At 46.4% G+C, this 13,382-nt stretch overlaps 1 long non-coding RNA gene across 1 annotated transcript; it reads left to right on the top strand.

Annotated features, from left to right (window-relative positions):
• Positions 1–5,554: 5,554 nt before the first annotated feature.
• Positions 5,555–8,604, top strand: LOC137466571 (uncharacterized). Its single transcript, XR_010995221.1, has 3 exons — positions 5,555–5,920; positions 6,570–6,635; positions 7,817–8,604. It is a non-coding gene; the product is annotated as an uncharacterized lncRNA (long non-coding RNA).
• Positions 8,605–13,382: the final 4,778 nt, after the last annotated feature.

Raw genomic sequence — 13,382 nt, 5'->3', positions numbered from 1 at the left:
ATAAGGAGCAAATCAAAATTAACTGTTTCCTTTGTGTTGTAAACTAAACTTTAGAAGCGTACTCAAAGTCTAGGTCTGGTACAGACCTTTATTTCACAAGCATTGAGGGAGTGGTGGGTTGCAGTGTCTTCTGTTGCTGGTGGGTAAAAAGGTTCTTTGGATTGGGTTGTGTTTGTGAGAAAGGCCAAAACCCATCCCTCTGCCTTTTCAAGAGTAGGGGGGAACATGTCTGTGGCTCTAGACTGTGTCCCTTCCCTCTACCGCCCTAAACTGCAGTCAGGCCCAAGCCAGCAGAGTCTGTGATATTTGCTGTGTTTGTGTGGTGTCTGAAGGGGAAAGAAAGGTGTGTCTTGCATCATTCCCACACCACATCTTGATATGGCAGAAGTTCCCATCACCTAGACTGCAGGCTGTTGTGAGAGTGAAAAAGGCAAGTTCTGTAGGCAGTTTGTGGCTTCTCAGACAAAAACTAAATCTTGAAAGTTCAGTATTTTTTGCTAGGGGGCTCCAGAGGATTTAAGACAGCCATGTACAAACCCAATTCACGCCCCAGTTGGGGGCAAGTTGAAAAGGCCATGTCCAAAAAAGCTGCAGGGAAGAAGCAGTGCTTGCCCTTCTTACAGGCCCAGGCTAGAGTGTAGAGGAGATTTCCTGCAGCCTATATTTTGCCCTTGCAATGGACAATATGATATACAAAAAAATCCTCATTTCTTGGGAGAAAAAAGGAAAAATAAATCTTTAAAGGAGGAGAAAAGATGCTCAAGCTGAGTCAGTGAGTTACCAAACATTGGGAAGAGTGCAGCTGCTTGAGATGACTTCTCCTCAAGTGATCTGAAAAGATGTGAGAGTGAATTTCCTGCATCGTGGCTGGGGCTGTGGCCTCTCAGGGTGGCCATGTAGATCCATACCTGCTGCGGGCTGCAGTGCCTCTGTGCTTTCTCTCCCTGTTGTACTGCCAGGAGAGTGACAAGAGGCACGGTCCATCCATGGGCAAACAGGCATTAGACATATAAACTATGGCATTAAAAGTAACCCTGAGACTTACTTTCTAATCCACTGGCCACCGCTTGCTTTTTATGAAGTTAAGCAGAGGTTTTTGATGTGAAGTAGTCCACATTTCAAAATGTCTTTTAAAAGTCATTTCTAGCTGGCAGTGTTTTAGCATTTGCAGCTTCAACTCTTCATCAAAAAGCTGTTGGCTTATTGTGCTCGGCCAAGCGTCTCTGGGGCTGCCCTTCACAGTTCTGCAAACTCCCTTGACCCCAGCCCAGCCAGGGAAAGGCTCGTCCGTGCATTTACACTGTCCCTGTGCTTCCGTGTGCTCATGTCCAGCCGGCATCATGGTCCCTGCGCCTACCCCCTTCCACAGCGCGCTGCCTCCTCCCCGAGCCGGCACTGGGGCGCGACCCCGCATCCGCGAGGAATGAGAAAGTCTAGAACGGGATCTGAACAGCCCTTTGCCGCCTTCTTTGGGTCCGCTCGGGTGCGGCGGAGCCGTCTCGTTTGTGGCTCTCTTAGAGAACGTGTGTTCCTGACGTTGCCTCGGCCGGTGCTGGCCCCAGGCGGTAAATCCCTGCAGCGCAGCGCTCCAGGGATTAAAACTCGCGCGTGGGAGCAGCGCAGCGTGCTAGAGCAGCCGAGTGGCACGGCCCCGCTCAGGCACCGCCTGGAGGGAGCTGCTCGCCGTGCGGCCAGCTCGGCTGTCTGTGGCAGTGCGGGGAACGCGGGGCTGGCACTGGAAAAGCGCTATTGCTGCACCCGGCCGGGCTGCCGCTGCGGCAAGGCTTGGCGTGTGTGCCAAATCGGCCACGGCTGATAGAAGACACGCGGATGCACGGACGCGCAGCCATCGGTCACGCACACGGAACGCGTCGCCCGCCGTCTGCCCCGTGAGCCCCAGCCCCGCAGGCACCCACACCTTCGGCTGTGAGCTGCCGGGGAGCCCTGCCGGTGGCCGTGGGGCTGGTGGCTTCCCGGGACAGTCCTGGGAGCAGTCCCATCACGGGCTCAGGCGGCTCTGGTGCGGCCGTGGGGGTTCCCCTGCTTGTCGCGGTGCGTCTGCTTCCATGTCTCGGGAGCAGTGATCCATCAGTCACACAACTTAACACTGTTCAGCGTGGGACATTTGTACTCCTGGTTTCTCCAGCGCTGCAGCAGGCAGCGGAGCATGTATTATATGTGAGAAGTGGTAACAACCGGGGATGCTGGTGCCATGTGAAGTAACCTCTTCCAGATACTCCAGGGAAGTCTGCAGGCACCTGTGGCAGCTGTACCTGCTTGCAGCAGGTTGTCCTCCTGTGGGCAGCAAACTGCCACTGGCAGCCGGTGGGCTGAAATCTCTGAGTTTGGAGAAGTCTGCCATCTCACTGAAGGAAATACCAGGCCACAGATGGCATTCCTCCTTCAGGATGTGTTTGATGGAAAATGCCTCTTCTTAAGGATCCAGTTTTGGATCAAACAAATATCCAGATAAATAGGATATTCTTGCTCCATCCAAGTGCACCTGAGCAGACTCAGGGGCAGGTTAGCAGCTTGTTTTCATTTTACTCTTCTTCAAGGAGCAGCCCTGCTTTGCATAGGTAAGCTAGCACTAGCTTTTGATATGGTGATACCAGGCTTTACTGGGAATGGCTTGGAAGAAGAAGGGCATTCCCTTTCTAGAAAACTTTGACTGGAGAGGAGAAAGAGAAGACCGGACACAAGATCACAGTGATGCAGCTGCAGCTTCTCAGATCCAGGAGAGAGGCAGACAAGTCCCACCCAGGGAGCAAGCAATGGGTTTTGGCTGCAGATTAAAGGAGAAGGTGTCATTTCAGAGGAACGTTTAGCAACAGATGAAAATAACTATAAAAGAAAACAAATGGTGTCACAGAGACAAGGAATATGGTAGCTCAGAGTGACAGGGAAGCTTGTTCAGGCTGTGGTTCAGTTCCAGGGACTGATGACTGTCAGGAGGGAGCACAGCAGGGGAGGGCTGAGCAGGAGAATTTCTGCTTCAGATTTCAGCACTTTTTGTTTTTTTCTGCCAGCCTAATTGAGTTGTTATGATCATAAAAGCTTTTGGAATTGCATCAGAAAATCAGGAAAAATATGTTTTTTTCCTGGCATGGAGAAAAGGCAATCAATGTCCCTTGTCTTGAAGTTTTCTGCCCTTCTGGGGCCGTCCTTCAAGGAGGAGGGCAGCAACAGCAGTCTCTGAGGCAGAGGTGTGGGGAGCAGAGCAGAGCTGCCCTGAGGGTGAATGTTGTCCTGGTAGGGAAGCTCAGGAATCTGGGATCTCCCTCTGCTAAGTGATGTTTACAGAAAATGTTGTTTCAGCTTGAAGAGCTTGTGTCTGAGCATTCAATGTGAGCTTCACATTAAATATTACCTTCATTAAACACCTCATCACTGGTCTTTTATTCTCTACTATTTTGCCTTTTATCAAATATTTGGTTAAAAAGGTTAGAAAATACCTGGCTTCTGAGTTGCCTGCTATAGCACTTAACTTTTGGAGGTAAAAATGCTTAAAGGGGGCACAAGACTACAGAGATCTTTACAGCAGCACACAGAAATGAAGGGGGAAAGCCAGTTACTGGGGAACAGGAGTTAATTCTTAGAGTAAAAGTACAGAGTAACCACCAGATATTTGCTGTGGTATTTCACTGCTTATATAACTGGTTAATCAGTGCTGCCAACTGCCCAGCACTGGGCTGCTCTTGGTTTACCATAAAGCCGCCATAAATAATACTTTTAATCCATTTCTACTTCCAGCTGAAGAGTCTCCATAATGGCTGTAATCACAAGAAACTTGTAACATTAACATTCCCCTGAGGGTCAGGTACCAGAAATTCTTACTCTCTGGCAAAATAATTTCCCCAAATCTTTTAGCCAGTATCAGCTCAGCTTGAGCTGTAGTGTAACCTGTGCAAGTGCAACTGACCCAGGACCTGACGTAGTGCCCAGTGCAGACACAGGCAGCAGTTTGTGCTTTCTGCAATGAGGTGCTGTTTACCAGACCAATAGGAATTTTTTAACTCCTTCAAATCTGGAGTGCACTCAAAAATACACAGGAAGGTCCTTTTGCTGTAAACTCATGGTCACCATCAAGCCTGGGTAAAGACCCACGTTATTTAAGGAGTTCATTCCTGCCAGAAAATTTGGGTGGATGCTGCTCTGACAGCATGTGTGAATCTGTAAACACTTAACCCAAATCCGCTGAGGGAAGGAAAAGACCCTTTGCCAATCCTTGCCGCTTGCTCCTCATCTCTCCAAAATAAACAAGCTGGTATATTTTGGTTTAGCAAAAGTATTTAAACAAATTGCATTTGACACAAGTCAAATTCATTCATATTTCAAAAGTGAAAACCACAATATTCCTTCAAGAGCACACTGAATATTTAGATATAAAAAAACCCCATCTGGCCAGACCCCACTGGGGCATGCACTGAGCTCCCAGCCTTCTCTGCTGTTACTTCCTACACTGATTGTGCAGGAGAGCCCGTGATTTATTGACTGTTTCCCTCCCACTCCATTGCCTGCAGCTTCTCATGACTTCCACTCACTCAGAGGGTACATCTGTTAGGTTTTTCTTCTGCTCAATTTATGTCCTTTTTATGGTGTTCCTTTGTCAGAGAGACATCAGGTATGCTGCAAAAATTTTCTTTATACCACACAAGTCAACATTTGCATTGAAAGCGAGCTCTGCTCATTTCAATAATGAAAATGGTCAGCTTTATCTTACTTTCCAAGTAAGAGAACCATGATGCCTGGATTCCCGGTGGGGTAAACTGCTGGTAGAAATACAAGCTCTGCAGGAGCTGCCAGAGGAAAGAGGGAAGGGGTACAGGAGCAGCTCCTGGCTGCAGTGCTGCGTCACTGGCTGTGTCCCCTATTCCTTGCGCAGGAGCTGTAGGAGGAACCCATGGTTTGACCTCAGCATGACACTGCTGCACAGCTCAGCACTGGAGGAGCTGCCCAAATGAATTCATGGAGCAAACATTCCCAGGGCCACACAAAGCCAGAAAACCTCAGGTCTCTGCTGCGTGGCTTCTGCCGAAGCTCCTGCTGGAAGTGCTGGAGCTGCATTGGGTGGCCTGAGCAGAGAGCAGGAGACAATTTAATTGGTGACTGCACAAAAAAGCCACATCCAAACAGCTCCATCCTGCCCCATGGCCTCCGTATGCTGCCTCTGCCAGGCACGGCTCTCTGCTCGTGCTGCTGGTTTGGATGTGCTCCTTAGAAATATTACCATCATTTCTTCTGAAAAGATGAAGCAGCAGAAGTCTGGGACCTCTTTCTCCACTTTCTGCCAGGTTATCCATGGCTCTGAGGCCATCTGTAATGTCAAAGTGCTCTTTTTCTAATTTCACAGCCTTGGTAGTAGGGCTTTTGAAAAAGATCCCCTTTGTTGACAACTTCTTCAAGTCCTGGCTGGGAGCTTTTTGCCTTCCAAACTGAATTTCAGGCTACAGTGTTTTCACAATTACCATTTTTATCTTCTTGTGGGAAATGTAAATTAACTGCTGAATTTTTCTAATTTTTATTTCCTTGGAAAAAAAATGGAATCTGTGGAATCTGAATATTTTTCTTCATGTATTGCTCTTCACACATACTCTTCTGTGAAGCAGTTAATTTAGAATGTGTGTAGAAAATCAATTCTGGTTGGCACATGATACCATTTAATTCTGGTAAGCATGTTCATGATGTTTTCCAAGTCTGGTAAATACTGAAGTTATCTCTCTATATCACAGGATCTAAAAGGTCTTTTCTAATGTTGCGTTATTTCTCCAAATGATGGACAGAAGAGTATAAACCCCAGCTATCTGCCTGGTGAGTGACACAATCTCAGAACAGTTTGGGCTGGCAGGAATGTTCAGAGATCACCGATTTCAGCCCCCAGTGCACTTGATTAAGCAACTGCATAAACTTTGTGCATCTGGTAAGTTTGTTGCATAAAATTTCCAATGTATCTGATAAGCTTACTGCTAAACTTGTCCTGATTTTTTTGAGGAAGTTGATTACTGAAATTTGGTCTACTTTTACAGACTTTATTAGTTTAATATGTTAAATAATTTATGGTACATTATAAAGCAGTTCTCCTTAACAATTTTTTTTTTACTCCAGAAGGAGTAAAAAAAATTACTTCAGGATACCAGGAGTATTGCCCCAAACATTTTCTCAATGGGTTTTAAAAGTGGTTTTATTGCTGTTTTTCATAAATATAAATCCCAGGAATAAGGATTCAGTTGAAGAGTTAGTTCAAAGGTTATTCTTAGTGTAGTGTTTCTGGTGTGACATATGCGAACCCAATGTGTCCTACTATGGCAATAGCTGAATAATCACCATGGGGATAAGTGGCTTTAGAAGGCAAAACTGTTCTCTTAGCAAAAGAAAAAAAAAAAAAAAAAAAAAAAAAAAAAAAAAAAAAAAAAACCAGGGAAACCTCTTCAGAGATCAAGGCTGAGAAGGAAAAATAATAATTGTTAGGAAACCACTCGGCTGGAAAAAATAGCCAAGTTCATGGAGTCCGTAATTTTTAGTATCTGAAGTAATCATGAATTTCTCTTTGAAGTTTTACCTTTTGAAAGCAGCTGGATCCCTTGAGAATCAAAAGCTGAGAGCCAGAAGTGGAGTGCTGTGAATGCACATCTTTTGTGGGTAGCTGGGTTCTTCTGGGTCTTTATCAGCTCTCCCAGTTAGTCAGGTGCGGTGACTAATGGTCAGTTAGTTTTTACCCAAATAATTTCTAATTTTATGTATCTTGCTTCTGGTGATGAGATTGGAGTGGGTGGGAGGTGCCTGGAGGGCCAGAGAGGTTGTGGGTAAAAAAACGCAACATAGGTCTAAGAAAAGCTATTTTTAAGTATGATCTTCCAACTAGGTTGTAATTATTCATCATTTTTCAAGATATACCAAGAAGGAGGAGAAATCTTTATGATCTTGGGTGAATCTTTTTGTTTTCCCATCACTCTGCACAGAGTAAATACTCAGATGCTATCATTTGTCTTGGGAAATTAAGGAACTTAGAGTGGGAGGATTAGAGACAGTTTTAATCACCCCTGGCTCTGCATCCAAGGATCTTTTTTGTGATTCATCTTCATCATGGACAAGGAACTTCTATGCTGTGCCTCAGAAGGTGCAAAGCCTTAGGTCCATTTCCCCCTGCTGAAAGGTTGACTTTTAATCTCTCTATTTGTGGTTCTTGGCTATCTCAGTATGAAGGGGGTTTGATATGGTGCACCTCTGCTCCCAGGGCTGTGTGCCCACTCCCTGACTGCACTGTCCTGCCTCGCTGACCCCTTATGGGAGCTGGAGGCTCAGGGACAGTGCTAGGGCACACTCACAGCACTGTGACCACCAAGGCACTTCTGTCTGGCAAAGTACCTAACAGTGACACAGGATAAGGGGTGATCTGGGGAGTCTTTATGATTCATTTCTTTCCCCTTAATCTCTGCAGGCAGACCTTTTGGTTTGGTTTTTTTTTTTTTTTTTTTATTTGTTTGGGGAGTTTTGATGAAGGTTGACAGTCACCTTAAGTCTAGTCCAGTGCTTCATGACAGATCTTTCTGCTCACTATGTGTTTGCTGCGCCTGTGTGTGGTTTAGGGTGGGTCTACATTTTGTATTTAATGGAGTTCTATGCTCAAATTATTTGCTAATCCCAGTTTTATTCGGGACTATGCAACCAAGTGGCTTCATGAATCCTCTCTACCTAATCTTTGTTGTTCAAATGGAATTTTAAGCTCAAATTGACTCGTAAACTCTTCTTTTTTACCATGTGCATTTTCAATTGATCTCTGAGTTGAGTGTGTATGTGTTACCTTCTGGTTTTCCAGGTTAGGCCAGTCCCCTTCACAACAGAGTATCTTTCTGTTTTAGGAAATGATCTTTGGAAGGTGTCCCCAGAGTGTGTAAGTACAACAGTGTTGGAAACACAAATGTGGCATTTATTTCTTGGGCCAAATATCAAGAGGCAAGCAGGGAGTTAAAAGGGTAGTACAGAAACTGTGGTATTTAAATGTATTTAGTGGGTAATGCTGATGAGCGGTGAGGACATTATTGAAAAGCTTTTGTTGTAGGGAAGGATAAAAATAGAATTAATATCTCCCACAGGCAATTACTTTTAAAAATCACAGCTTGTTCCCTGTCTCAGAAGCTCAGTAGGACGATGGAGCTCTTGTATGGGGACAGAAAGTACCAATATGAGAAAACGCAACTCCTGCTTTGTGCCAGGTTTCTCCGTGTGAAAATTCCCTCTCCCTACCACACCTTGCTCTTACCTCTGCAAGACCAAGAGAAGTGCAGCTTGAGGGGTTCAAAGGGCCCATGCACACAAAGCAGCCCTCTCGGCGGCCCAAAGCAGGGGGCACGTGGTGAGTGTTGGCTGCTGCTGCCAGAGGGTGGGATGCAGGGCTTCTGCCAAAGGCACCTCTGGCTTCAGGCAGCCTCAGGGATGGGCAGTGCACAAACCCCCTCCCACACCACCCCACCACACCGAGGTCATGTCTAGCAGGTTTGTGACTGCCTGTCAGTGCACTTCAGACAGTAAAATGGAGGTAGCAATGGCTAGAGCTGATCCTTCTAAATCCCAGCTACAATGGGATTTAACCTAAATTTCACCTAAAGGCACCCAAATCCTAGAGAACCACTTAGGCTCCTGCCTAAACCTATGTGGCATGACACCTGTGCACGTCTCTCATGGTGTAACCCCAGCCAGTGGCCAAGCCCCACGCAGCCACTCCCTGCCCCAACAGTGGGATCAGGGAGAGAATCACAAGGGTGAAAGATGGAAAAACGTATGGGTTGAGACTGAGACATTTTCATAGGCAAAGCAAAAGCCATGCACACAAGCAAAACAAAACAAGGAATTCACTGCTTCCCATGGGCAGGCCCTGTTCAGCCATCCCCACCAGAGCAGGGACCCATCACATGCAATGGCGACTTGGGAAGACAAACACCCCCCCACCTCTTCCTCTTTCTTCCCCCCACTTTATGCACAGAGCATGATGTCAGATGGTCTGGAATGTCCCTTTGGTCAGTTGGGGTCACCTGTCCTGGCTGTGTCCCCTCCCAGCCTCACAAGCACGCCCAGCTCCCTCCCCAGCATGGCAGTACAAAAGCAGAAAAGGCCTTGACTCTGTGTAAGCCCTGCTCAGCAATAACAAAAACATCTCTGTGTTATCAGCCCTCTGCTCAGCACAAATCCAAAACACAGCCCCATACCAGCCACTGTGAAGACAATTAATTCTACCCCACATCCTGCCTTCTGCCAGGGGTCTGTCTCCAGGTTCAGCCTGAGCTGGTTGGTGCAGCACTGTGGGATTGCAGACAGATCTGTTCCTCACTCAGCCACCCCACATCTTTCTCCCAGAAGAATGCTTGGGCTGCAAAGCCCTCAAGATTTCTCAGCAAATAAAAAAAGTAGAGGGAAATCACATGGAATGAAATGGAACCTCTAATTCCATTTGAGACTTAATTTTCTGACTTCTTTTCTTGACATTTCTAAAAGTATGTCATTTGTTGAAGCAAGATCTGACTTAGAATTTCATTTTGCCTTTATCATCTAAAATCTCAGAGGAAAAATGTGGACTTTCATGGATAAAGAGAACAGGGCTTCAGCACTAAAACAGAAAAAATAATTTAAAAAATCAATATGTATATATGAAATATTCCAATATAACTTAAACCCATGTCTTCCAACAGAAAAATATTTTGACCAAGAATCTCCACCCAGCCTTTTGTGTGATCTACAACATCACCTGCCCAGAGCACAATGTAACAGATGAAAACAAGCTCTGTAACCACCCGGCACAAGCCGCCTGTCTCCCTTTTTGCTTGCAAAGAGCTGCTCTCTAGTCACTACTGCAGCAGTAATAATAATTGCCAATAATTTGCATTTCTACTTATCCTAAAGCTTGGTATTTCAAAGCGGACACTTCAGAGAACTAATTAGCACAGCGGTTCATTAAATCTAAAAAAATGCTCTCACTAGGTAGATGGAACATCCAGACTCTTAACCCATTTCCCAAAGGCAAACGCCTCCCTGCCTCCTTATGCTTTTAGAAGTCTGCATCCCTGAGCTGCAGGAGCGTGGGGAATGCCAGCTTATATCACCCGCCGGGCTTGTGCAGCCGTGCTGGGCAGCCTGGGGACCAGGAAGGCTGGGGCAGCCCCAAGCCCAGCGCTGGCCGGACCCCCAGCACTGTCCCGCAGCGGGCTCCGCTCATCCATCCCCGCCACAACGAGCGACCTGCCTGTGCTCCAGCACGGGGACAGCGCTGCCAAAAATGCCGTGGAGAGCAAAGCTCAGCCTGCAGCCAGTGTGCGTCTGCAGAGAGGAAACCAAAGGGAAATTACAGCAGCTCTGTGCTCACATTCTCCTCTTATTCTTTCCCAGAACCCAAGGAAATGGCTGTGGCTTTGTGTGGAAGTTAATTAATGATAGTAAATAATATTCCTTTGTGCTAGGAGTGAATAGAGCCCTTTATTGGGGGCTCTCAGCATGCCTAATGCTGTATTTAATCCAGCTTCCCAGCTAAAGCTAGCTGAATTATTCATTGCAAATAAATTATCTGAAGAATACAGTCCTGTTTTTCGCTGCCTGTGAGCCCAGCTCGCTTTCTTTGATGCCCTTTTCCACAGCCAGCAGTGTCTTCGCAACAATTTGGGCAACTGCCCCGCAGTGCGCGGCTCGTTTTGTGCCGCTGGCTAATTGCGGGAGTGCGTGTGCCGTGGGACGGGCAGCAGAATCCAGGTCCTGCTCCTGCCCTGAGCCAGCCGCTGAAGGGCGAAGGAGGCAATAAGCAATGCTGAGCATGTTCCTCCTCTGCCCACACAGATGAATACACGCACATGCATATGTATATGGAGCTTTTCGTGTGCATTTTCTGGCGCTCACCAAGTGCCCAGACTCCAATTAAAACCAATTTCATATGGTAAATCGGCAAATAAGGGATTCAGACTACATACTTCTGGACTGATTTTTGGTATAATGCTCAACGTTACATACAGAACGAATCTACTCCCTGATATTCAGGCAAATGAAAACCTCTCCCTCTCACTCTCAACCAGTGAAAAGCTCTGGTTGCTCGAAGAGTGTGAGCTCCATTGCTCCAGGAAAGCAACAGGCTGTGTCTGACCTGCTTGCTTGAGGTTCTGCAAAGTCCTGCAGCACACAGGTTCAGGCCTGTCCACTTGTGGATCCCAGGGCCTTTTGGATGCCCTAGGCCTGGGGAGGGGGCAGGTTTGAAACTTTGGTTGTGATTTTAGCCAGCCCTTCATCAGCATTTTGTTGCAGGCAGCAGGTTTGGAACAAAGCCCCAAAAGACCTTTCTCATGCAGCCTTGAACTCACTGCTACCAGCAAGCCCAAGATGCCAAAATCTGATGTGAACCCAAAAACCTTTTTGCAGCATTCCCCTGCATAGAAACATGCAGGTATCACCCGTGCGAGGAGGCAGAAGCCACCACCACAGCTGGTGCTCCTCTCCCATGTCCTCACTGCCTGCCCTCAAGGAAGGAGAAGGGGGGCAGAGCCAGTGCTGACACCAGCCCCAGTGTTGCAGGGAGGCTTTTCCCGTATGGATATCCCATTGTGGAGCAGATGCACGGGGCAGCCCTGTCCTCATCTTCCCACCTCCAGAAGCAGTTGCTGCTCTGGGCAATTTTGCTACGAGCATTGGTTACTTTAGCATTTAACATGTGTCTGTGTGTTCTTGAGCAATGATCTGGCAGCCACTGGGGAGCTTCTCCAGGAGGGCTCCCTATTAGGAGCTGGGCTGGACATGGATATTCCCCAATCAACAGCTGAAACCCTGGGCAAAGCGTCACTAAACCTCAAGGTAAAATATCGTGGTAAATAAATATATGACTGAAAATTATGATTTCCAGGCTTTTAACTTAAAAACATCTGCTTGCTGTTTTTTGTTGTTTTCTCTATTTCTTTTAAAAAATAAGCTCATCTTTGTATGAACTGTTTGGGTTTTTCTTTAAAAAGATCATTCTATGCAAATTCTTTTCCTTTGGAAATAGCTAAGCCAAAAAAGAAAAAGAAATCATAGGTGCATGTTTTTGTCAGTTCCTTGTAATCAATAACACCCATCTAAAAAAAGCTGAAATCAGCAAGGGAACATGCTGAATCTGTAATTGTTGGGTTAGTATTTTGTAATCATATTTACTGAGAGGAAAATAAATGAAAGTAATCTGGCCTCCTACCTCAAACTTGATGATTTTGGGTTTTTTGGGTGGTCACCCAAAGGCCCTCCAAGCACCGAGCAAGGAAAGTGCTCAGATACCTGGGTTGGATTCAGTGGGGATGTGTTGCTCAAGGGATGACAAGAGCAAGGATTCTTCACGCCAGGAATGGGCTTCCCAAATGTGGTCCATTCCTGAATTCCCTTTTCAGTTGATCCATGTAGGATGTTTTCATTTTGACTTCCAAATGTATGGAAATTCATGGTCAAATAGTTGTCCTCTTCCCTAAGGACTCACGTGCTGGAGCTGAGCCCTGACCTGCTGGGTCTGGTACATTCCATGTTGGGGAGTTCAATTGTTCCAGCGCCACCTGGAGAGGAGATCAAATAGATTGGCAGAACCAAAGGAGCCGTGGGCTTGCAACAACAGGATGATGGCGAGTTCTTCCAGTGGAGGTGACAAGCGTGTTTTTGGAGACACTTTGTCACTGGACGTACAGGAAGCATCAGGATCTGGTGACTGCAGGTGTGATGGAGTCTCTCTCCTATGAGCTAAATGATCCGCATGTCAAGAGTCTCTCACACAGGTTGACAATTCCCAGACTCCTCCTTTCTACTGTTTTTAAAGTTGGGTATAATATTTTCCTTTTCCCAGTTACCTGGGACTTCACCTGACTGCTATGACTTTTTCAATACCATGGAGAGTGGCTAGGCAACTACATCAGCCAATTCTCTCGGGGATGCACCTCATAAGGTTCCACAGATTTATGTACATTCATGTTCCTCAGGTGGTCATGAACCTGATCTTCTCTTACAGTGGGCATCTCTTTGCTGCCCGAGCCTCCATCTTGCAGTCCACCCATGTGAAAGGTGTGGGAAGAGAGGCTGCCATTGAAGAATGAGGCAAAAAAGTTGTTGAGTACCTCAGCCTTCTCCTTGTCCATTGTTTGTGTCCTTGTCCCCAGACCAGTTTACCAGTCTGGGGTAGAGTAGGTAGTTCCCTCTTATGTCCTGCATGGACTGTACACCTAAAGTGCAGTCAGGAAGCAGGCCTGGCCATGCAAGCCCAATACACCTTTTTTTTTTGTTTGTTTTGTTTTGTTTTTGTTTGTTTTTGTTTTGGGTTTTTTTGTTTATTTGTTTGTTTGTTTTCCAGAAAACAATTCAGAATATGTTTCTGAACTTCTTCTCTTGGATACAAGCAGCAAAAT

The sequence above is a fragment of the Anomalospiza imberbis genome, chromosome 2 (genome assembly GCF_031753505.1).
Source record: "Anomalospiza imberbis isolate Cuckoo-Finch-1a 21T00152 chromosome 2, ASM3175350v1, whole genome shotgun sequence".
Lineage (NCBI taxonomy): Eukaryota > Metazoa > Chordata > Aves > Passeriformes > Viduidae > Anomalospiza > Anomalospiza imberbis.
The sequence above is the reverse complement of the archived record's forward strand: the minus strand, read 5'-3'. Positions and strand labels throughout refer to the sequence as shown.